The following is a 21,942-nucleotide window of genomic DNA, read 5'->3' on the forward strand; positions in this document are numbered from 1 at the left end:
AGCAACATATATGTTCAGAAAACCATGTTTCTTAATTTTGTAATAGTGCTGCCAAAATACTGCCAGTGTACAGCAGAACAGTGGTGGATCAGATACAGTGTGATTGCAGCTGCTGCTTATGTATGATATAGTCATGTAGACATGTGTTACGACCCAGCCTAGGGGAAACCCTGGCACAACATGAAAAGAGTGAGACTCCCCTCTTCCCAGCTCCCAAGAACCACCAGAAACAAGGAATTTGCAGCCCTTCAAATGTTTTATTCAGAATTTTTTAGGCTTCAGGGGTGGGCTAACAGCAAAATAACAAACAGAAGTGAACTAAAGTTAAGCAACCTAAACTTCCCTACTCAAACAAAACAAGAACAAAAAGACAAGCCACTAACCTAACTCCTAATTTGACAAAAACAGAGGAAAATAGGATTAAACAAAATTGCTGCCCACCCCTATAAAACCTGGGCTGGTATTTTGCATAGGCAAAACTACATACAACACTGAAACATGTTGGCTGGCAGGTTGGTTGGAAGTGGAGAGAGATGAGCTGGCAGGAGCTAGAGGAAGCTGTCCTTAAAACTGCACACTGGCTTGGAGGCTGGAACCAATCAGCTCCCTGGAACAACCCACACACCCACACAGTCACAATCATTCAATTAACCCCAGCCTATCACATGCAGACACCACAGCAGGGACCCTAGAGGGAGAGAGAGATCCACAATACAAACACAAAATTAAAGCACATACAAGTTACACAGCAGAAACATGTTCAAACAACCACTGGGTTGTAACAACATGTAAAGTAGTTAAGTCCCAAAACACAAAGACTCAGTCTGCTGAGTCTCAGCTGATTAAACCTCAGTTCAGTCCCCTCCTGTTCTCTGTGATCACCTATACTGTGTTTTAATGCAGCTGAATTCATGATATAGTGTTCTCTTTTACATATTACAGATTAATGACAACATGTACCATACTGTAATACTGTACTGACATTGAGTCAGAGTCCTGCTCCGGTTTGGGTACCCACAAAAACTGTGTAATGGGTTAAAAATAATATTTATATTAATTAAAGGGTACGGGCTCAGGTAAAAATTAACAAAATGCAGGTGAAGTTGAGGGGAGATGGAAAAAAATAAAATAACTAAATTAAGCAGCATTTTTAAAAAACATCTAAACCAGCTGAATCTTATCAAGCCCAATTAGTCACCATAAATTGTTTACAGAGACTGTGAAAATAACATTGTCAGTGGTTTTGCTGCTTGTAAAAAGTGCCAAAAAGTATTAGCTAAGAAAACACAGCTGCAGGACCACAGGTGCTGCATCAAGATACACACAATGCTGTCAAAAAAAACTCTACACTATATAAGTGATGTGGCTGCTGAAGAATAGTCGCTCCATTTTGGAAACATATTCACTGGAGGAACCAGAAACAACACAAAAGGATCTGGTGAACATTTGAAGTGACGATGTGCCCATCTCTGCAATGATGCAAGAACTATAGTAAGAGTGGAATTACAGTAGAAAGTGATCTCAATAGTAAAGTGTATTAACACAATGATTTGTGTAAGTTGAGCCAGGTTAATCCTTTTTTTTTTCTCTTGAAACCCTGTGTGCTGGCCCTCTGCCAATACAGTGTCCTCATTGAAATGAACAGATTGTGTTTTTTTATTCAGGCCTAATGGTCATTTGTATTTGAATTTGAATTGCTCAACTTGAAAAAATGCATTAAAAAACTGAATTTGAACCACATAATTTGATTTTGTATTGTTTGATTTGAATAACTGCATTGAAAAACTGAATCTGAATAGCATAATTAGGGGTCTAAGCAGGGAAGCTCACTGCTGGAGCCCTACTGTATTTGTTCTCATTATTCTTTCTTCTTTCTTCTTTTTCTTCGCTAAAAGTATTCGTGTAGAAAAAACCATGAGACCAAAAGTCACCAAAATTGTTGCAAATTCCACTCAGCCATCTAAAATGGCACTCATTGACCTCAAAGTGGCACTGTAACAATCGAGTTTACTTTTTCACAATTATTTTGAAAACGCCCTGGCCTGTGGTCAAAATTCTTTCGACATTTTAATCTCTCAATTCAGCCTCCTCTTTGCTCCAGTGGTCTGCCCTAAAAAATGTCAAATTTTGCAACTTTTTCTCAATTTTCTGAAAAGCCTGTTATCAAGAAATTGTCAGAGACCATTGAGCCAGTCGTCCAAAACTTAGCCAGGCTCATCTACTAACTTCACTGATCTTAAGATATTAAGAAAATTTCAATACTTCAATCCCTTTTTAAATTATACATTTTTAGATTTGTGTAAGTTCAATTTTACATTAACGTTCATAAATCAAAATTGGCTTAAGTTATTGTAACCAAACTTGGTGCACATGTTCAAATGCCAAGTCCGAGCGCTACGCAGTCCTGGGATACTCTGCCACTAGGGGGCACCACAAATGTGAAAAATTTATATCTCGTATGAATGAAATTTGGTTCGCACGATCTAGGGTGATGACTTGGTTGATGTATGGTAATGATTAAAATGGGCATGGCTTATTACATCTCTAAATTTCTAGACATTTCACATTCCAAACTTCAAAAAATCTAAATAAATCAGTGTCATACAGAGCTCAATTTTTTTCAGCATATCCACTGAATTGTGACAAAGTCTGTCACTCTATATTTTTCAAAATATGCAAAATCAATTAACATCTACATCTCCACAAGTCTTCATTCATATGCTACCAAAATTGACACTGACATTCACTGGATACTAGATATCAAATGTTTCAAATGGTGTTCAGATCAGTCGAATGGTGAGTTGATAGTGATATTCAATATCTTGCTGTAATGTGTACTCTATACACAACATTTTCTATTTCATCTAATTTTTTAACAATTTTCATCAAAATATTTGACAAAAAAATAGGTTGATTGTAGGTGTGATTTGTTTCAGAATTGTATCAACAGTTAAATTGATGTGAATTTTTTAAGTTTTGTGATGTCTCTCTCTCTGCCTTCAGCTTGTGAGGTTGGTTTGGCTTCCTGGCTCAGGAGCCTGTGGGCAGGGTTGGAGAGGGTGTCAGGAAACTACCTGCACCTGGGTAGTTATGGCTTTCTTGATAACCTCTTTCTCTTCTCTTCTTCCCAGGTCTCCACTAGGGATGTGCAGAGAGCCCAGTATTTGTAATTCTATCTATATTTAGTGAGGTAGCAAAATTGTTTATATTTGTATTTGTATTCAAATTCAATTGGATATAGGTGTAAAAATCCAGTTTTTATCACGCTTTTAATTTTATGATATTAAAGTGTTAAAGTGTTTATGAATAAACTATCTTGCGAAAGAGGTCCCCACACCGGGTCTTAAACTCCAGTCTCCCAAATCATAGACAACTGTGCTCACTATTGAACTAAAACTAAGCGCATCGCAAATGCGCAGACAGACTACAGAGACAGCACAGTGTGTAACATGTAGAGAGAGAACTTCAATGGCGATTCTTGCTTTGCAATTTTCATGTATTTCCTATTTTTTACAACCTATATTTGTGGAAAGGAGAAGGGGAACAACAGATTATGGAGAGTCCCTTTAAAGCGCTTGTGTCAGTAGCTCAGCTTTATCTCTGGGGAACAACCCCAACTCAAGGAGTGATGTCCAAGTAAGGAAATGTGTGTCATATAGCAGGTTGATGTGACTCTCCTCGTTGAGACCTGCTGATAGATGTAAGAGCGGAGCAGAGGAGAGAGACTGAGATAGTGATGTAACTGACCTGCGCGCTGGTATTTGACATGTTTTTTTTTCTTCCCATAAACAAATATTTTTTTCATATTTGTATGAAATAAATGTTTGTAAAAAACCCACTATTTGTGCTTTGCCGAATAACGTATTTGGATTCGGGCACACCCCTAGTCTCCACTAGCTAGATGGGTTGGGGTTTTGTGTTTTGTTTGCACGCATCGCACACACTTCATTCATCCAAGTTATTCACTCTCATTCACTTCGATGCAGTAATTTACTAATTGTTCGCAGAAATAAGTTAATGTGTAGTGTCAACTGCTGTCAGAGGTAGCTATGTTGTCCTGATCGTCTAGTGGTCTAAATATATGCCTTGTAACTGTAAAGTCACCTGGTCAAAGCAGGCCTGGCACCAAGGAGTGTGTATCCTCTGGTTTCTGCCCATCTGTTGTGAACTCTTGTGGTTTTAAAGTTGTACAATCCATTTATGTCAAATGTGATGTTGTCATGTGATATTCAATATCTAGCTGTAATTTGTCCTGTAAGCACATTTTCTATTTCATCCAATTTTTGAACAAATGTCACCAAAATATTTGATAATATACCTGAAACCAGCAGAATGTGTGATTTTTTTTCAGAATTTTAAGACCAACATTTTTATTGTTATAACGTTTAATAACATTGTAAGTTTAAACAGACAAAAACACCCTGGTTTTGCACATGTGACATCATTGCCTCAAGTTGTGAGAAGATGTGTGGAAACCATATCTCCCCAGTGGTGCAGTCAGTAAGTCACCTTCTCTAGGGATACATAAGTCCAGGGTTTGAATCCCCAGGTGGGCAAGTTGTGCTTTATAATAATGTATCAATTCATGCATGTGGTATGTTTTCAAGTGCTTATTGAGGTCATATTAAGTTGAGGGTTGCCTTTTGGGACCCTGTGAAAATTTATTTTTACTATTATTTTTCTCTGCTGAAAGTGTTTGTGCAGCAAATCGTAAGATCTAGAAACACCAAAAATTGGCAGGTGGGTTACAAATTCCACCCGCTACTGAGGCACAAATAACAACACTCACTGATGCCAAAGTGACGCTGTAATAATCAAGTTTACATTTTCGCAATTATCTCCAAAACAGCTTGGCTTAGAGTCAAAATTCTTTCATCATTTAATCTCTCAAGTACTCTGCATCTGGTCTTCTGCTCTAAAAATGTAAAATTTTGTGATTTTTCGCAATCTGCTTGACCCCAGTTATTGCCACTCGCAGCTATATTTTGAAGTTGAATTTATTAGTTTGGAACTGAATACCAATAAACTTTAAACTGAATGAAATTTAATTCAATTACTCTGAAACTGCATTTGATCCTCACTGAAAATTCAACTCTATAAACACTTCCACATTCAGCTCTCACAATCCAAAGTCAGTTTTCAGTTCCAAACTAATAAATTCAATTTCAAATTATGCTATTAAGATTCAGTTTTCAATGCAATTATTCAAGTTAAACAATACAAATTCAAATTATGTGATTCAAATTCATTGGGCGTATAAGCATGACTAAAAAAACCTGGAGCCTTAGATTCAATAATAACATAAGGAAACTTAGCTGCAGTTTTAACAGACCTATAGACTTAGTTGTAACTTAAAAAACAATATCATTCCTCTTCTGCTCTGTGTTATAAAACACGGTCTGACAGCATTACACTGAGAGTTACTAGTGCTGTACTCTATACTATACTTCTATACTGCATCTTTTGCACCCGGATTACATCACACTGATGGAGTTGTTATTGTTTCTGTGATGCTGTCTTTTTTTTGTTTGTTTGTTTGCTGTCCAACACTATTTCACCAAGATGCTTAATTCTATCAGATCACATGACTCTGGTTAGACAACTCTCAGTGCAGCATGAAATTAATGGTGCCGATCATAACAAACAAATAGCAATTACTTTTTAATTGAAACAGGGACTGCACAGCCTCGGGGCTGCTGTGGATCAAAATGAATTGTCCATCCCTGTCTCTAAAGAAATTGGGTATTAACTAAGGTCCATTCCTGTTATGTGACTCATTCCCACAGTCTCAGGGGAGAAGTGGACTGAGTTTGTGTGCTGTGTTTAGGCATCCGATAAGAGAGGATCTTCTAAATAAATGAAAGGAGTACTGGAAATTGTTCTTATATTTAAGCCCTGATTCCAGTCTAGTCGCAAGAAGCTAACACATGCTCCTGATCATTTTACCTGTTCAGGTATGTAAATTCTCTTTCTTTGTATGTATTGTTGATTAGCATTTATTGTTGAGGCAAAAGGTAAATCAATCCATGGACAGGAAAATTCCCACGACAGACAGACTGGACAACTGGAGAAAAACGACTTTTACTGTTGCTTTGTTGTCATGTTGGCTGGTGGTCTGACATGTTTTGCCATGACAGGTGCAATGGCATCAAATGACATTACAATTTCTGGAATTTAAGTTTCAAAATAAATCATTAGCAGATGTCGGAGAGTTAGAGACCTACAGGTAACCTGCATAAATAGTGCTGTAATATTTTTCTTAATAGTTTTTGACCCACTAGCAGCAGCCCTAAGGATGACAATGTCAGTGTTATCAGTCTGTCCATCAAAGACTTTGGTGCAGAGCAAAAAGTCTTGACAACTGCAGTTTATCACAAAGACCCTGAAGTGAAAATCACAAAATGTCAGAAAAAGTTAATAAAAGGAAAAATAGCCTAAACACATCAAAACACTATGTGGCAGACTTATATCCTACTTTGGTGCCAGCTTCTCGTGGTGAACCACACAGCCTGGCTGAGAGGAGGGTTCCACAAAGCAGTCCTGGGCCTCTCCTCTTCTCCCTCTACACAAACACTCTTACAGCATCTTGACAAAGGATGCATTTCAGAAGCGCATTTTTATGCTTCAAGTCTATTTTTCTTCCATTTTACGTGCGTAACTACAGTGATTGTATGTTGTGCTCTGAGTGCTGCCAAAGCATGGGTGACACATCCTGTGTAGACACAGACAGAGGACTAAAGCTACTTCTCATGCTATGCCTCCTGTGTAGACATAGTGTTAGTGCTGTCATGCACTCACATGGCTTCTAACACTGCTATGCTGATGACACCAAGCTATTCTTCTCAATTCCCCCATCTGACAAAGTGGAGGCATATATCACTACTTACCTGCTTACTTACCTCAGAGTGGATGTCCTTGGATGATGAACTGTCATTCTTAGCAAACATGGCAGCAGATGCTCCTGAAGATTCTTTCAGTTCAACATCAGGAGGATTTGCCTCTTGTGAACCCCAGTGTCTGCCAGCAGACTTGTTCAACTAGTCCACAATACGGCTGCCTATGTGGTGTACAACCTCTCCGAGTTTTCCCACACCACTCCTCTTCTCTGTTTAGTACACTGGCTCCCTGTTGTAGCTTGCATCAATTTCAAGACTATGACACTAGCCAACAGGGCAGTGAAGGAAACTACTACTCCCAAGCTATGGTCTAACCCTACACTCCTCTTCTGTCTTTGGACAATTTGCTATGTCCTTACCCTGAGGGCTGAAAACCCACCACATCAGACTACACTTTGGTACCCCATTCTACCAAGTACTTGAACCTCGAAAATGTCATGTCATGTCATGGTAGTATCAGGAATAGCACTGTGTCAAACAGCAATGCATGCTTTATACCGCTACCTCTGTGTGCTTCTACTACAGACAATTGTGCTGCTTTTGCTGCAGTAACCTGTTTCATAGGATTTACAGTAATTAACTAATTCTTTAACTCATTTTTACAACAGAGTGCTCCTCATTTTAACATCTCCAAATCTCATATAGCATGCAAAATGGAAACAACTGTATCAAATGAGGTAATACATCATGCTTAAAAGTTTACCATGCCCAGTGCTTTAGGAATTATGTTAACTTTGGATGATTCTATAATGTATGATTTACATGCAACACCAACATTCGGTTACACTGCAGAAATTTACAGTGTCTCTACAGTACAGCTGTTTCAAACGCTTGTTTCACTGTTACATCTCGCTGCAGTTTCGCTGCTGATGGCTTCCCGACACATTTTAAAAAAAGACAACAGAAAGAGAGAGCGCACCCAAGCAAGCTAAAAGAGAGAGAGAGAGAAGCAGTGGTCGATGGAGGAGATGGTGGATGAGGAGAGTGAACAGTGGCAGTGAAAAAGCCGGTGAATGAGAGGAAGAAAATGTTATTTTCTGATTGTTTCATGGCGGTTACAAATAAACTTACCAACACCCCTCACCTCTGCACAAACCTGCAGAGGTACACCGCAACGCCTGATAATGGCATTACAGCCTCTAATTACATACCATATGTGTGTCATGGGAGTAAGGTTTAAAAAAAATAGAATTACCGTAATTATACATTTTTTTCCATGTTTTCATGTATGAAAAGACCCAAATTGAACACTTTAAGCAGGCTACATGACTACTATAAGCAAATTATTTAAACAGCATTTGTATAGGAATGATTCTGTCTGGAGCTTTTTGATCCATATAAGCAGTTGATCACTGTAATAGTGATCACTGTAAGTGGTTTACACTGTATTTTAAATTTTGCTGTCAAACAGTAAAGTGTTTCCATCAAATCAGAGTATGCAGTGGGCATTTCCTCATATTTACTGTAAAGATTAGTTGTGACAGTGTGATATACAGTATCTTATTCCATCAATGCATATTTCCAGTGGTCCTGGAGGAAATGGTTGCAATGAAAATGATGCAACTAAAACCTCTATAGGGAAATAAAATACACAAAAGAATTCTTCCCTCTTTTCCACTTCCAAAGGGAGGTTAGAGGTTCAGGTCGACTTCAGAACTAAGCCCTAGGGATTCAGTTTGTTTCTTCAGGGCAGTTCAGTAAGACAGTTACTTGCCAACACAGAGACTTTAACCCCTGGTTGAAGGACGGTCTTTCTAACCAATTAGACCACCCTGCCTCCCAGCCCACTGAGACTGCTCTTAGATCTCATACTCTGCTCCCCTCTGTGGTTTGTTTTAATGGCTGCAATCCGAGTCACTTCATGATCCACAGAGAGATCCTGAGCTGTCTGACATGTACTTAATAGAGAACTTCATCATCCTTCAAAGCTTTTGCCTTTCCTCCAATATGATAGAATGATAGAACTGACAACAGGGATGAAAGCCTCTTCCTCTAATGATATAGAAATTTGATATGTTTTCTACTGATTCACAGGTTTCCTGCAAATGAATGATGCTGTAATTACTGTAATTAGGAGATTACACATCTCAGAGTGGTGATGAAATACCTGCTGGAAAAGCTATTTTTGTCTGCAGTCTGCCTTTGACAGTGATAGAGGAAATGGAAAATATACTTTATTTTGCTTACCATAACATTTGCAGTTTTCCTGTATGAATGTTTTGAGTTGACCTTTTCGTGAAGTACTTTTCATAGCTTTTTGCATATATGCTGCCCTACAAGGTTATATGCACTAACTACTTAAACAAGCCTGTACCTCATCAGTTGAGGCAACACTGACTGCAGTTCTGTCATCACCAGATGAACCAGTACTGACTGCTGGTCTGTCATTGGAATAACTGGTGGAAGCTTTTTCAGCTAAACCAGTGGCATTCATAGCTCTGACATCAGAGCAAATACTGCCTTAAGGTTGAGTAAGAGGAGCAAGGTGCCACAGATTTTTATTTCCTTGCAGGGCTTCTCTGCTTGGTTGGAGGTAAAAGCTGAAAAGACCAACCCGTTCTCTTTCCCAGGTCGTCATATACCAATACATGCATAGTCTACTAGTTACACAACCTCTTATTTCTATCATTCTTTGTTTTGGATTTTATGTCAGCATGACATATAGCCCATTCAATCAGAATCTGTTTTATTTTTTAGTTGGAGTGCTTCATTGGATGATATTGCTCAATATTAATTGAGGAAGACTCTATGTTTTAAGAGAGATTTAATATTTAATATCCTCAGCCACATATTCTTGGAAATATAATATCAACTTCACGTTTTACAATCATAGGCTATAAAACGCCTTTTCTTAACAGAGATAGAGATGCTTGGATTGGGGTTACAGCCAACTGGTGGGCTAAGGCACACCTTAATACATTGGAAGAAGAAACTGAATGAGTGGTCTTCTTTTCCAAATTTAAAGGTTTATTACTGATTTTCTCTAATCCTATCACTAAAAATATTATTGTACTCATCAGGTTAACTACTGAGATCTAAGAACACAGGGACATTGATAAAATCCAGTCCAGTGGGTCCAGAAATACAAACAATCAGATGATCAAACAGATTGGAAACAAATCCCCAGGTTAGCCAAATGTAAGGAGTAAGTTTACCTCAGATTAATACTAGGTTGCACCATGTGTTCCCTGACCATTTCTAAAAGGGTGTTCATACCTGTTCTGAATTGTCATACTTGGAAAGCAGGGCTAAAAGCCATCCAAGAAAAGGGAGCAGACTAAATGAATTGTTCAAATGTCGATAGCGGCACATTTATGGATAGTCCCTCTTTGAAGGCATTCAGGGTGTTGCACTCGGATGTAGAAGTGACTGAAGTGGTGTGTGTAAAATGAAAAAAGAGAGCTTGAGATATGAGTTCAAATGCTGCCTACTTTTATACTTCCAGACACCTTGCAGATCACTGCATAAAGTAGGCATGATTGTCACATTGTCTGTTGTCAAATGCAGCTCCCCCCATTCCACTTTCAGATGGAGTTTTAGAAGCATACATAGGCCTTTATTTCAAAAAGAAATGAACACTTTAAACACCCATCACAGCTAACAGAACACTAACATTATCAGTAACATTTCAGCTGTTCTCACTTTCAGTTTGACCTCCGAATAAAGTAGATTAGATCGTCTGGATAAACTGTTGGTTTGTTTCCAACCTGTCTGGTCGTCTCACTGCTCATGTTTCTTTCCCCATTGGACCTCGTTGTAGGATGCCACCATGTTTCTCAGCAAAATAGTGGAGAGTCTCTGACCTCTCATGAGTTATGTGTATGTGTTGCATTGAGAACATAATTTACATACTCTGTTCCGACTGGACAGTTGTTTTCTGATGTAGCCGCTGTTCTAATAAACCAACAATGTTGGCAATTGGTGAAGTTCTGGTTGCTCATTAAAGACATGTTGTTGAGAATTACGGTGCTGGAGATCACAGTGATAGGCTTTTCCTTCATTTAGTTTAAAGCTATTTCATGCATTGTAGTGGAGTGGAGTAGTAAACAACTCTGTTTCCCTTTCTACAGGAATCAAAATGAGCATGATTTGCTCTTGCCTGGTTGTTGCATCGGAGGACATTTACATAAAGTTGAGCCATTCTCAACCTTCCCCTATAGTGTAGCTGGGTGCCTTTTGAGTCTCTCTATCACATCGAGTGCAGCTGGACTGCTAAGCCATGTCTCATTCATAATGAATAGCAGCCTATTACTGTCCCAGCTTTTCAGTCTGTATGTGTGAATGGCCCATAAGCCATGGCCCCCATAGTGACTGTCAAACATATGCAGTTTTCAACATTGATGGTAGCAGATTTAACACTTAAAATTGAAATTGAAATTGAAATTAATTATTGAAACAATGGGTCCTTGTTTTCACACAGAAGTAGACAAAAGCAGCTTCTTATTTCTAGTCTAGTGTAGGAAGATGGCGGTGCGCACAGACACAGCGGCTTTGGTCTACCTGAAGTGGTGTTATGTTATGTTATGTTTGTTATGTTTGTACTAAATTTTGTTGTACAGCTGTGCAATGACAATAAAGGCATTCTATTCTATCCAGGCAGTGGCCACTGATTTTGCTGGCTGTGACAATTGTTGCAAGCAGATTTTTTCAGCTGTAGCTAGCTTACTAATTAAGTTAATGTTAACTTCATGGGTTAGATCAAAACTGTCTCTTGCTGACCAATTTTAATATGAGGTAACATGTAATGAGTTTGGCTTTGAGTTTGGGTTGCTAGATTGTAAAGTGTGTAGTGTGCCATTTATGTTGCAAAAAGTAAGTGGATGGATGCATAACGCATTCCAGCCCATTATACTGGTGACCACAGGTAGCATCCGGACACAATTTAACAGTTCACAATGTTTCCTTAAGCTTAAGTAAAAATGTTGCTGCTGTATGAAATGGAATTAATGAAAGAAACATTGTCATTGAATTTAATTGAGGGTTTTGAAGAATCATCCCCTATCAATGTTCTATTGCTGCTTGTGTAGAAAGTATGTAATGAGGACTGGTAGGCTTTTCCTTGTGCAACAAGGTTCAGCTTGTCCTTTGCCACAAGCTCCTGCTGCTGCCTCAGACTCCAAATGACCTCTAACTCCTCTCAGTTCATTTGAGATAACATAAGCTATGAAACTGATTAATCAGGTTCATTTGTCACCAAACAGACATTAAAGGGCATCACAAGATCAGACGTAAATTCAGTCATCAACTGCATGGAACCCTGACAGACTGCACGCTGGGTTGAGTCAATTCTCCAGTCAAGCAGTGTCATTGCCTGTTTCAATGTGTCAAAGACATTTATTAATAATGTGTCTGAGTGTGAGCTAGAATGTTTTATACATTTAGTTCTCGGTGGGTTGGTGGCATAATGTCAAGAGACATATCTCTCTCCTAGAAATACATTTTGCCTTCATGAATTTCAGTTGAAGTGTTTGCATTCTGCTATTAAATAACCTGCATTTGATACCTCAAAGACATGGATGTTAAAAGCTCAACTTCAAATGGGTCACCAGGGAGACAGCTTAATTAGCTTAACATACTAAATCCTGAGATGAAACCCAAGGCAAAGTGATACCTGCGGAAGTAATAATAAGGCAGGATTATGGAAATATTTTCACAGCTGGGTGCTGAGAGCCTGATATGGAAATGAGAGACAGACTGTGAAATATAAAATTGAAGGAAAACAATGAAAGTTGCCCAAGTCTAAGCAAGAGGCCCGTTGGGTTAGCAACCGAGAGCATTGCCATTGAATGATTCGGTCATGCATAACAACTATAAGGAGCGAAGCAAACCATTTGCAAGCATTCTAATTCCCTCTCTGCTAGAAGCCATGCTGGAAGACAAAGACAAGAGTGGAGAGTGGAACTGGAGAGAAGGCAAAAAAAAGTTTTTACTTCATCACCATTAATTTCCATAGGTTAAACTTCATTATTGCTTGAGTTCGATTGCATTAATGCTTTTGACTTCTGGTGTCATGGCAGCAGCATAGACAATCTCAGCATCCACCCTCCAACCCATCCACCCAATTTCACAAAGAGCTTAATGAGGAGAATACAGCCTTGGCAAAAGTCATGGAGGAGGTAATGGCAAGATACTTCAAGGAGGCTGATGAGAAATCTGAAGCTTGTATCAACAAACTTGAGAGACAAATTGAAAATATGCACTCTATTTTGTCATGGCACACTGAAGAGATAAGATCTATTAATTTCAAAACAGTAAACCTCCAGGAGAGTGTCTCTAAAGTAGAAAAGTCCACCGCTTTGTGCCAAACTCATTGAAATGGAGAACAGGGCATGCAGGGATAACCTACTGATATTCAGTCTCAAAGATGGAGCTGAAAGCTCAAATGCCCTTGCTTACTTGACGGAGAATATTCCAAAATGGTTCCTGATCCTTGTGTCCACTCTGCCAGAATTGATGAGATGCCACTGTTTGGACATCTACAAAAGCCTGGTCCTGGCAAGGTACAATGCTCACACCCACTAATCATAAATTGGCTTTGCTATACTGATAAAGATCGCTTAGTAAAAGAACCACAGAAGGTAGCTGACATCCAGCTTAAGTTCACTGCGAGTCAGAAACCCTGCTACAAAGTGATGCACAAGGCTTTCCTTCTTTACTCCATTACGATCAAGCTCTCCTGGGGGAGCAACACCTACACCTTTCAGGAGCCAAGTGAGGCCTAGCAGGTCATTGCTTCCCTTGACAAGGAATAAAGGTGTCAGTGAATAAAATGATAAGACTTGACTAAGACTGAACTAATTTTTTCTCTCTCCATGAATCCTCCAAACAGATTAACAGGAACTATAAACCACAATTTGAACTCCTTTTTTTTCTCTTTCTTTAAATCGAACATGAATAATATGCTGTTGTTTAAACAGTATATGTTGGCAATGGAAGCTCTCCTTCTTAGTTTACTCAATCTTTTACTGGCTGCTGTCTTTGTTTGTTTTGTTTTGTTTTCCAAGGTTTAGTGATTTTAGGACACAAGACGTTATGGTCCTCCATTATTATATTTGTTTTTTGGGTGGGGCACACTGGCCCAGAGGCCTGTACTATGAAGCAGGATTTGGGGTTAGTGAGGTAACTTCAGGTTTACTTCTGGGTTTTCAGTCCTACGACAGTGGTTCACTTCTTACTGGGGTACATCACCATGGTAACTTATGCTGAACAGCTAACCTACTCCAGAGCAGGTTAACTTCAGAGGATCAGATCACAACCTGTCAATACTCCAACCACTGACCAATCAGATCACTGGAGTCATCCTATAAGATCCCGACATGGACAAAAGTCCTGAGTTACAATAAAGTGAAAGAGCAATATATATTATCATAGGTCAGTAGAAACATGTTATTGTTCCAGGCTTTCTATTTCCACTCTGGTTTTAAAACAGAGCCTCTAAAAAATTAAGAGATCGTGTACAACACTAAAAACATAATGATGATTTTAGCTGCATTTTAATTGTGCAAAGTTTATTTTATACCCGGAGTAATAACTGACAGTGTGGATGATTTTAACCTCTGATTCCATCACTGCAGCTCAGAATAACATGAGACAACTATGTGATGATAGTTGGAAATAAAAACGAAAGCTTGTCTTTTATTAAAAGAAATAATCAACACTGTTAATTGGCTCCCATGATTATAAATGCAACATGTGGGTCAGTTAGACCTCATTAGTTATGAACTATTCCACTCTTTGCTTCGGTAGCAGAAACAGTCTGACATTACTTTTAATTTTTTTATGTGACATATTCAGAATGGTTTCTTCATCATCCAACTGAACAGCAAAAAAATACTCACTCTATCCTCAAGTCATATATAATAATTCCTACATGTATTTTAAGCCATAGCCTACTTTTAATATGTGGAAATTATTTCTAGTGATTCTACATTTTCTTATTCTGTTGTATGATTACAGGCTCGTTTACATTTCACTTTGTTGAATATGACCTTTTGCTGTTCGTAAAACAGACGTTTTCTGCAGGTACTTGGTATCACAGTTTCATCTCATATCATGAAGTACTTCATTCATGGTTCTGATGATGTCGCTCGTAATTAACTACCTCTTTCACATGAACACACTCGTAGCTGGACAGGAAAATCACGGGTTGACTGAGCTAGTTGATAACCAGCTTCGTAGTATTGGTTATCTGGATGGCCAGTGTTAGGTTCAGTGAAGCCAGGTAACAAAAAGATATCCTGGGTATGCTGAACTTGTTTCGTAGTACAGGCCTCAGGTATCACTTATATCTCAATCTTACCAAGTTGTTTTTCCTGTGCATTTCCTTTTGGCCCCAGCTTGGCCCTCTTCTGTTGAATATGCCTATTTTTTCCATCAGTAGAGGTTCCTTTTCCACTAGCTCAAATATTGCTATTATTTCTCTTTTGCTAAAGTAGGACAAGCCTCCAATTGACTGCTCCTCTTACGGGGCTTTAAGTCACCTGAACTGTGAAGTTAAACTCTACACTAAGTTCTTGGCAACCCGGTTCAAGTGCTATATGCCTCATCTGGTCCACCATGACCAAATTGGGTTTATAAAATCCAGACTAGCCTCTGATAATGTCCGTCACTTGCTTCATGTTAGAAGATTTAGATTCAGGGTTAGAAAACCACATTGGCATTCTTTCATTAGATGTCGAGGAGGCATTTGACCAGCTGGAATGGCACTATCTATGATCTGTACTCCAACACATGGGTTTCAGTGAAGGCTTTATTTCTATGATAAAGCTATTGTATGCTAACCCTTATTGTATGCTAACCCTTCCGCGGCAGTGATAACAGGCAACATTTGCTCATCTACGTTCTCAGTTTCCAGATTTTCTCATGAGGGCTGCCCCTTATCTCCACTTTTATTTTCTCTTTCTTTGGAGCCTGTTGCTCAAGCAATAGGACAGTCGGAGGTCCTTAAGCCAATCATCACGACACACTGCATCACATTTCCTTGTATGCGGACAATATTTTGGTTTTTACCAAAAAATCCCTCTAAATCATTCTCACATCTCTTTAAAATCTTTGAGGTTTTTGGTAATATCTCTGGATATAGCATTAATTGGGCAAAATCAGCATTCATGCCATGAATTAATTGGGCAGACACCTTTTTTTAGTATTCTTGTTGTTCGCAATTTCAAATACTTAGGGGTCTCTATATATCCTTCCATTTGACACATTAACCACTAACAACTATAATAAATTCCTAAACAATATTGATGGTGATTTAAAGAGATGGGGTATGCTCCCTACTGCCTTTCACTCATTAAGATGAATAAATTGCCTCATATCAATTTTATCAGCTCAATGATACCTCTAGCCCAACTGTGTGGTTACTGGAAGAAGTTGCATTCTGTTTTCTTTTCACTTTTTGTGGAACAAAAATAAAAGAACTCCAGAATCAAAGCTTCCTTTCAAGGACATAAATTATCAGGAGGCGTTAATTTTGGATGGTACTCATGGTGTTTTGCTCTGTGTCCATTTACTACCTGGTTGAACCCAGAGACTCATGAATCATTAACATATCCACATAATCTACCAAATTTGCTATATTCCAACATACCCCATAAGATAGTGAAACAGGACTTTGGGCCAATTGTATCATACCTTTTCACTGTGTGGCATAAAGTCCAGCAATTTACCAAAATTTGCAACAAATTCTTTTGTCAATCTCCAATTTTTCTTAACTATTCTCTTTTGATAGATGGGAAGCCAATTGAAGTCAATGAATTCCAAGATTTATAAAAGTCCTATAACCTCCTGGGCACTTCTTTCCTTTTTTATCTACAGTTGCGTGCAGCAATGCATGCTCACCCTCTTCATCTGATACTTGGCACCAAAGGTAAAAACAGTGGTATTGTCTGACCTCTATAAATGTATAATTCAGGCCTAATATAAACCTTTGCCACTTAACATACTCTGGAAGAGAGATATTAATACTTCCTCAGATATGAGTTGGCACACTGTATGGTCAAATATATCCCTGTCATCCAGAAATCCAAACCATCAAATGATACATTATAAATTTATTGTTTTTTTTATTTTATACAGGTCTTATCTCACACCTCAAAGATTACAACAAATGAAACACAGAGCTAATCTATATTGCAACTTTTTTCCAGACAATACCATTGGCACTTTTCTTCATATGGTTTGGCAGTGTCCAGAGGTTAATAGATTTTAGGAAAGTGTCTCAAGTATTACAGTGTTTCCCCTATAATTGTACAGGCCTGGTGGGCCACCAGGCCAATGAGAGGCCCCACCGGGCCAAAAAAATCTTTTCTTTAATGCCAAAAATAATGGCAAATATCCATTCATTCAGAAATCAATAATCATTTACGTTTGGGAGCCTCTGTGCAGCACTGTTCTGAAATGTGAGTCAACCTCTGTGTCGTTGCCTGGGAACCTCTTGACATGATGTGAGGGCCTTGTCTCTTTAGAGTTTTTTCGGTGCGTACCACCAGGCCTTAAAAAAAAAGTCTAGGGGAAACACTGCATTATGTCTAATATTATTGAGAGAGCCATCCCTCACTCACTGTGTCTGCTATTACTTAATGACTCCTCCTCTTTGGAGCTAACTACAGATGATAGGCTCCTCTTGTTTGCTGATCTCACAGCTGCTAAAAGAATGGTAGCTTGTTGCTGGAAACCACCACATGCACTGTTGGTGAGCGAATGGCTCTCTTCTTACCAGGATATTGCACAGCTGGAGCCTTTTACAACATGATTACATTGTGCCAAACACAAAATATTATTTGCTGGTCAAAGCTAACTTAAAAAAGTGTTTTATTATAAATATTTGTGGTCAACTGTCTTTTCAGTTATTTTTTCATGTATTTGTTTGCTTGTTTACTTTTGGTTATTGCTGTATATTATACATATACTATACTATATGTACATGTAATATACATATGTATGCTGACTTATTTTTCCCTGAATATGCCACAAGTGCAATATATATAGTTATCTCGGCCAACTCACATGGAATTGAGGGCTGCATAAACACAGTTGAGCTGACATTTGGCATCTAGGCTCTGATGTCATCTAGGGCTGTAACAGTATGAGATTTTCACTACATGATTATCTATAAGAAATTATCTACAAAAAACAAAAAACGCTATCAGTCAAATCATCTTTAACTTTGTTTATTGTTTGTTTTGTCTCTTTTCTGGCAAATGAATTACACTGAAAATACGAGTGTAGGGAGGTGGAGAGAGTGTCTGTTAGCATAACTGTACAAAAGCATACAAAAAGAATGATTACACTTAATGGATAGTGAAAAGGCAACCAGATGAAGTGATAAACAAAAGATCCATTAAGTGTGTGTGTGTGTGTGTGTGTGTGTGTGTGTGTGTGTGTGTGTGTGTGTGTGTGTGTATGTATGTTACGGAAGACGGAGACTGGAAAGAAATGGAAATTGGAAATTATTTAAGAGGCTCTGGATTATTTACACAATATTATCATATGTGTATTCTTAACATGACATCAATATTTCATTTTTAAAATATCACGGTTATTATAACACTGGTATATTGCGACACCCCTGATGTCTTCACCATGCTCCAACAGAATGATTATTTTTTGCCACTTTTAGCTGTGGGGGGGGGGGTTCTGGTTGGAGGCAAGGGGGGCAGTGTCCCTGTAGCGACAAGTCTGGACGCCCTTTGTGGCTCCCCAAAATCTCATTAGAGATTTCTCTGAATAACCAAGGAAAGCCACTGTACATAGTAGCTATCACTGTCATTTTAAAGATGTGAATAACAGACTTATTTTGCCATATCTTCCCATTTTTCATTATGTTTACTCAAATGAGTGAAACAGAGCGCTTCTGGGTTGTAACGGCTGGTTAGTTTAAGCCAGCATGTGTGGTCAAACATGGTGTTGCAGCCTTAACGGAGTCTACTGCAGGGAAGACAAGTGAAGTATGTCAAATGTTCAGAAGCAGTCACTTTCATGTCACTGTGAAACAGTAAACAGTAAATAGGCTTGTGAATTCTCCTGCTGTTCCTGCTGTTGCTGCTGTTTGTTGTTGCTAGTCATGTATCTGTTGTTATTGTTGTTGTTGCTGCTGTTGTTGTTCTGCTTCTCTGTGTCCCCACCCCCCAACCCCTCTCAACCCAACCGGTCAAAGCAGATGGCCGCCCACCTAGAGCCGGGTTCTGCTTCAGGTTTCTTCCCGTTAAAGGGGAGTTTTTCCTTTCCACTGTCGCCAAGTGCTTGCTCATGGGGGAATTGTTGGGTCTCTCCCTCTGTAAATTAAAGAGTATGGTCTAGACTTGTTCTATGTGAAAAGTGCCCTGAGACTGACTTTTGTTGTGATTTAGTGCTATATAAATAAAATGGAATTGAATTGAATTGTGAAGCCAGTCACACTCTGGCCTCACAAGAAACAATATAGTTATAAGTTTACATGATTTAAACGAAACAAGTGGGACAGTTAGCTTGTTTTGCTAATGGTCTCAGCTCCAATGTCTCAGATCTACTGGTGACTTTTGGCCAAATGTGTCGTGGTTGCTCGTAGTGATGGCAACTGTTGAAAAAATCAAAAGAACACGCTGCTGTCCTTGTGAGTGTGATCAAATTTCTTATTTGTTATGATTCAATGTTACACTGGCAATGCAAACTGTGAACAGCTCCCACAGCATTTCTATCAAAGTGGGTTAGTGGTCTACTGACAGTAATGGTGTTGAATCCTTCAAAAAACTCTAGTTGCATTGCTCATCTATATTTTACCCCTCACTCAAGCTAACTTTGAGAAAAGGTGAATGCTTCTTGCTGGTAACACCATTTCATTTGCAAAGTGAGTAAGATAAAAAGATAAAAGATAAGAATAGACTTGGATGTCAAGTAATGTGAGTTAGATACACCTCTTTTCCTCTCTTTTGTCTATATATCTCTGTCATTCCAGCTGGTTTTCTTTCCTGATGGTTAAATGTTTCTCTGTGGCTGTCTGTGTGTATTTACCTGCTTAACAAGAACACAGCAAGGCTTTTGTATTATTCAGGTAGTGTGTTGTACACAGACTTGGTCACAGGGACAGAGCCTGCAGGGCTTTGAATCATTTGGAATTCTTCCAGTTTCTTATGCAGTGGTTGTTCAGTCACCTGTTGACTGTGTGTGATTTGCGAATGAGTCTGTGCAGGAGGTCTGCTGCTATTTGCTTGTTTGTTTTAAAGCTGTGCTGTATAATGAGTAATGAGCTTAAAGTAACTAGAATACTTAGGCTATATTTTGTATGTCATGCAAATAGAAGAGTGTAAGTCATGTCTTTGATGCATTGATACTTTCTGATATGAACATAAACTTTAGATCTGTGAATGTTTTTACTGATCAGTGTTTTTAGTATTCAGTACTGATCTGTACCTGCATCAGAGGATACGCTTTGTAGTACTGTCTATATTTTCATACTGTAGGAAATGTGAAAGTCAAGTATCTATGATGTATGTTTATTAAATTGCACCAAAATATAATGATACCACACATTTGAAGTTGTTGACTTTGTTGGTAAAATTACACATTATCCTACTTTATACTTTATAATTTCTTTAGATGACCTGTCTGATTTCCTCTGGTTCTTCTGAACCTCTCCAGTGTTAGAATGAATGCTTAGTTTCAGAGTTAATTTAACTGGCCCCAGATTGATGTAAATGGGATAGAACCACCACATTTTTTCCCCCTGAATTGTATCCAATCTTCACCTCGGACATGGTTAAGCAACATAAGGATGCATTTTTTAATACTTTATCAGGGACTTTATATATATTTTGGATAGCCCACGCTTGCCACACCCCTCTGATAAAGTCTCTCAATTTAATTTTAAACCAGAAATCAAGTTTGCATGATGGAACAGCCTACCACTCAATTATGTATACTTATCAAAGAGAACAAACACAATGTGCTGCTAATATAATAACATTCTACATCAATTACAGGAAAGATATCAATATAAGTTTTGTTTTACTTCTGTAATTGGTGTGGAATATTATAATATTAGCAGCACATTGTGTTTATTTTAGTCCTTTCAGGGACAGAAATGGAATCTCCTATTTTTGCCTGTCAGCAACCTCAGTGAGATCAGGACTAGATTTAGTTCCCTGGAGACTGTGGCTGGATTAACCGAAAATTTGCTGTTGTTCTTATCAAGAACAGTGTACACAGCACACTATAGATGGCAGTTTTATTATATTTTGAGACCCAGTAACCAGACGGTACTCCTGTACTGGACTACTACCTGGCCCCATGTTTTCTGCATGTCAGTTAGTTTGTGGTACTTTGATGAACTTTATTTGGAGAAATGCATGATGTGAGCACAATACAATCTAAAGTGATAATAGTCCCAGAATAAGACTTTGACACAGAGCCCCTCTACAAGACAGGGCCACAGGATAACATAATAATGCAGGATCCATGGAATTCCCAAAAATTCTAATTCCCAAAAAACAACTCACACACAGTGACCTTGGGGCTTTTGGGGCCTCTGGAGGCCTGGGGCCCTGAAAAACCCACTCTGAGCAGTTGGTAATTTAGTCTTGTAACCCATCGTTCACATGGACTGCATGGCTTCACTCATGACTTCAATAAAAGAGAAACTGAAAACAACAGACTAAAAAAAAAACAAAAAACAGCAGACATTATTTCCATATTCTGAAAATTTACAATTACATTAAATCATTTGTATGGTAGAGGATGAATAATTGTTACATTCATGCTGTACTGTTAGGAACACACACATCATTTATTGCAGACCATCTGGCTGACACAAAGACTAACACAGGAAGTGGACCATGTCTCAGCGATGCTTTCTCATGGTCCAAATTGATCAGTGGGTAGACAAGTCCTCATTGACCCGCTGAGTGTATTTTTACATGGGCCATGGAAATACTGCTTGCCTTAAGACTTAAAATTAGTATAAAGGAAAAAAGATCATAACTCAAGGTCAAATAACTAGCTTTTTCCTGAGTCTGCAGTTCCATGGTCTTCCTATGCAGATAGAGTTTGCTCAGTTGTCTTGAAGTCAGCT

The sequence above is a fragment of the Thunnus maccoyii genome, chromosome 23 (genome assembly GCF_910596095.1).
Source record: "Thunnus maccoyii chromosome 23, fThuMac1.1, whole genome shotgun sequence".
NCBI classification, from domain to species: Eukaryota; Metazoa; Chordata; class Actinopteri; order Scombriformes; family Scombridae; genus Thunnus; species Thunnus maccoyii.